Below are 5,123 nucleotides of genomic sequence, written 5' to 3' on the forward strand. Positions count from 1 at the left end.
CAGCAGGAGGCTGGACTCAGTCATCTCCAGAGGTGTCTTCCAGCCTCAGTCATTCTGTGATTACTTCAAAGCAGGTTAAACAAAACATCTGAAAGAACTACTATTCAAGGAATAATATCTGAAAGTTGTATAACTTAAAGCAGAGGTAATTCTAGGCCTTGCAGCAAAGCTTTTGAGTTCTACTGAAGCATATTTTTATTTCCTGTTTTATGTTACATGCAGTTGTACAGAGACATCTGTGTTCTCTGTAAAGAACTGATGCACTTCATGGGGTACTTCACTTGCAATGGGGAGTGTATGAAACACCTTACTATCAAGTACAGTTAAGACTATGACAAGGGTGAGTAAACCCACCTTGAGTACTGTGTGTTCAGTTTTGGGCACCTCAATACAGGATTCTAAACAAGTCCAATTACAGATGCGGTGTTTATAAAATATCAATTGTAAGGTGCATTGTGTAAAACATCAATTAAAATTATGCTGGTTTCCACAACAACAGAAATGGTTGAGAAATGAGAAATGGTATTACTAGCAAACAAACATTAAAAAAAAACACAATTATTTTCTTGTTCTGTGACATTATACTCTAAATCAAAACGGTGCTCTTCTCTTTTAACTCATAGCAACACATAAAAGCAAAGGACCAAACTGGAAGTAAACATTCATTTATGTAACTAAGCTGAAGTGAACACATGGAATTACTGAATTGACAGCATGGCAATATCCCAAATAAATATGCATAAACTTATTTTGAAACTCTTGAAAGAAGACGATTCTTAAATGACAGCAAGTCATACATAGCCAAACTTTTGCTAAATAAATTTGTAATTCCTCGTGAACTAATTAAATGATTAACTGATTTCAATGTGTCAAACACTAACCTGGGTGCCTACTTCCATACACACTGTTTTAAGAACACTGCCCTTAAGAAGTAGAGGGGAAAAACAAAGTTCAGGCCTTTTTTATGTGCTTCTGGGCACCATAATGACTCAAGCTGGCCAGAAATAAAGGAAAATTTTCTTTCTGTTTCCTGCAACTAAATTACAGAACAAAGTCCTGTAAAGTGTAGCCAAAAAGCTTAAAAACAAAACACAAACACACTAAACTTTGTCCCTACTTAAGTATCTTGCAAACTACCCCAATGATTTCAGGAGGAGCTGAACTTAGTCATGGTAGAACACGCTTTCGAAACTTCCACCTTCTCTTATTAATTTTAAGAAGTCAGACAAATGGATTGTAATAGGAAATACATTTTCCCATCCTTCATTTACAATCCTCTCTTAGAAAAATCTAAGGCCAATTCACATCCTTCTACAGGCATACAAGACATGCCAAGGGAAAAGCACAACTCTGCAGGAGCAAGCCTTCAAGGTTTTCTCTGAAGACTCCTTTTGGGTTTTGTTGCCTTTAAAGGGGAAAGAAAAGGTTTTCATCCTGCTGGTCCCAGCTTGCCAAACCGAGAGTCCCCAGCTCTGCTAAGTATCTTGTGATTGCATTCACAGTTATCACACATTTATCACATGGTCATCTGCCAGTAGAACCACCACAACTGCTTTCATCTCCAGGTACAAGTCAAAGTTTCTACCAGGCTATTTGCTTAACCTAGCAGTCCCAGAGGCTCCCAGGTGGCCAAACTGCAAAGCAATGTTCAAGTCCTTGGAGCAGCAAGGCATGCCACCTCTGCTCCACACTTCTACAGTTCAGGTAAAAAGGGGAGCACTACTGCTAAGCAACTTTCTTCCAAAGCCACAGATGGACTCAGCTGTGGAGATAACCTCCACATATAGGTAAAGGCGTTACATCACGTGATCACACTGCTCATGTCTTGAAAATAAAGCAACATCCCAATCTTCAAGTTCACAGTAACAAAATCACCTTTAAAATTCAGGCACTGATAGCAACAATTCCTTTTGAATGCCCTAAAAACCCCGTTTTTACACTTGAAGGGAACAAGTTTAATTTCTATTCTTTTTTATGCTGAAGAGAAGCTTCCTTAGGCACCGAGCCTAGAAAAGGTAGCCCACCACATACTTGCCCAACAGTTGTTATCTCTGAGTGCTGGCAACCACTGCTTACTGACTGCTGCTTACAGCACTTCTCATGGTGGGAAAGGGCTGATGGCAAGGAAGAAATTAATTTTGTTGTTGTTCTTTTTGGTCATAAGGTCAGACCATTTTAAAAGTTATTGTTTGTCTATTTCCCTCTGGGGTTTCACAACTTTCTCTTAAGACGTCTTTCACTCTTCTCCACAAAATCATCCATTCTTTTCTGGTTAGCCTTATTAATTTGACCATTTGGATTAAAGCCACTTGCAAAATAATCACCTAGACAAGTTTTTTATGTTTCTATATGTTAACCTATTTCTGTGTTTATTTCACTTGTGGTATCTTCATATCATTTAATTTGATACATGAAAAAATGTTCTACACAAAAACTAATAATGAAAAGAACCCCAGACAAAACAATACCAGAAATCTACAAAAACAGAGGGAATACATGTACATACATAAAGGAAAAAATGCAATTAAAGTACCTGTGTAAAGGAGCTATTAATTAATTTGATCTTTTATCTGAAACAATTTTTTTCAAGCAGTATTATTTAATTCACAAGTCCATACACAAGAAATTAAAACGTTAAATGTCCAGATAACTCATAAGATTACTACTTACTAGCCTATATTCATGCTTTTCACCATGAAGTAAGCAAGATTGAAGACTATGATAAAGAGAAAAAATGAAGTAATTTGAAGTGGTATTTTCCCTTACAACACCAAATGAAAGTCACACTCATTTAAGTATATATTATGTAAAATCCATAGAAGGTAAATCCATGGGTTTTTTTCAAAGCCTTGCATTAGTCATTGCTTGAAAACTAGGGAACTTTTTTCTTTGTTTGCTTCATATGAAATGACACAAGAAGTCTGTGTTCACATAACACTTACCAATGAATTGGTCTGCTTTTTTACAAGTTGTTTGTAATGAACATTTTAGCTCTCTCAAAAGGTGAAGAATACAATCAGTCAAACTCCTCATGCATGACCCACAAAGATACTAATCCTCAGCAGAAACAAATTTCACTAGATTTTGTCAGCAAGCCGTAATGGCATGTGGTAAAACTACAATGCACACCAAAAACTTAAAATGACCTGTTAACCAGTAGCAAGATACAACAGAATATGCCCTCTGAAAACTACCTACATCTCCCAAACAGCATTTGGACAGCTTCCCTTTCTGAAAAGGTAATCAGTGCTTCATGTTTAATCCACACGTACCATTTTTCTCATTCCTCCCTACATTGGAAACATTCCCCTTACATTTACTTTTCTGAGACTCAGTAGTGGCAGCTTCCTCCTTACACTCCTACAGATATTTTGCACAAGCTGTTAAACAGAATTAGTCCACGCTCCTCCTTCATATCAGTCACCACTGGCTGAAAATTTTTCCACAGAATCTGGTGCATAAGAATCCAACTGACTTCGCAGTTGCTAAAGCTCAACAGCAGCCACACTATTAAATAAAACAGAGAAGGGACATGTTTATAAGTGATACTCAACCACAAGGTTGGATGGAAGGCTGTTTTTCCTGCACTCTGAAGGAACCTAATAAACTGACCTTAAGAGAAATCTCAGGTTTGACCCTCAAAACCCAACTTCAAATTTGTGCAAGCTGGATGAAGAAAGGTTTTGAGGGGTATTGGTCATACAGACTCTGTAAGTGGCCACAAGAAGTGTTCACGAGGTGAAGACAGGTCCCAGGTGCCTAGCAGGGAAGAGTGATGAGGACAGCATTTGGAACCTGTTGAGATGTTGGGCATGTTGAGCATACCCAGCATAAACTTTTAGTGCTGCCTTTAACTACCATAAAGGCATCACTTGTAAGCAGGTAACAACAAAACCATAATCTGCTATCATCTGGTTGTTGCACTCTGCACTCTACAATGACCGAGGTTAGCTGAAAAGACCACCACCAGCAAAAGTGCTGGCTGAGACCTCTGCCCGAATAAAGGAAGAGATTTTATTTACCCTGAGCATAAAGGTACTCTTCAAATTCCATGACAAGTCTTCACTGCAAATTCCCCTTTACTTGAAAAATGAACAAGTTAAAATTACCTAGAGAACTTAAATCTTGTGGTCTTCACAGACCTAGCAAAGTAGGAAGATTAATATAAGCAAATTCCCTGCAACCCACCATCCCCAAAAAAGGCAAAATTACACCCTGGCAATTTTTCCAGTTGCAGTTCACTAATATATATTTTAGTAGTGAAAAGAAACAATCAGTTCTAAGGTAACATTCTGAAATCAATGACCTGTATTAAAAAAATTAAATTAAATTAGCAGAAAAGATACCATGAAATAAAAAACAGTGATATTGGAAAACCGACATTCTGGCAGATGAAATAATTCATCTGAATGTCCTTCCTTCACCATGTGTTAGGAACACATGGCACAAGGAAAGAAGTCAACATGCGCAGTATCTGAAACCTGTGTCACAGAAGAAATTTGTGGGTAATAAAGAAACTATAATGCAAGTGCTGGATTTCTGTGTATGTTTACATCTGGAGGCACACTCTCTCTTCCTGCAGGGCTTTCCATCAAATACAGGATTGATGAGGAAAATCAGTTAATCTCCAGTAATGATGCAATGTGAGGAGATTATCTGGGACTGTCCTCCATGCTGAGGGTGCACTCCCAGGAATAGCTAGTCACCATGTCTCCCTCCACCAACCATCTTTACATCCTCTACATATCCTGCAGACAGGCAGTCACAGCTACAGGGTGCTCCCAAGTCATGAGGGGACATGGCATGCAGGAAGCTGCTCTACTACAGAAAACTCCTGCCAATGCAGTGGACATCTCACTAGGATTTCTTTACATGGATTTCTACAGGATGTGAGATTAATGTCTCTGGTGGTTTCACTACACCTTGCTCCTGGATGGAAGCATCTCTCTGCTTCTGCACACCTTTACTTTTTTTTACACATGCTACAAAGGGGCAGAAAGCATCTTCTTACACTCTTTGCATATAGTGTGACACCCAACAGAGGCATCACAGAAAAGTTATTTTTTAAAATAACTGCTTTAGTTACAGCAATTCCCTTTTCCCCCTCCACCTGCCCCCCCCCC

This window comes from Chaetura pelagica, unplaced genomic scaffold, assembly GCF_000747805.2.
Source record: "Chaetura pelagica isolate M959 unplaced genomic scaffold, ChaPel_1.0 scaffold10, whole genome shotgun sequence".
Lineage (NCBI taxonomy): Eukaryota > Metazoa > Chordata > Aves > Apodiformes > Apodidae > Chaetura > Chaetura pelagica.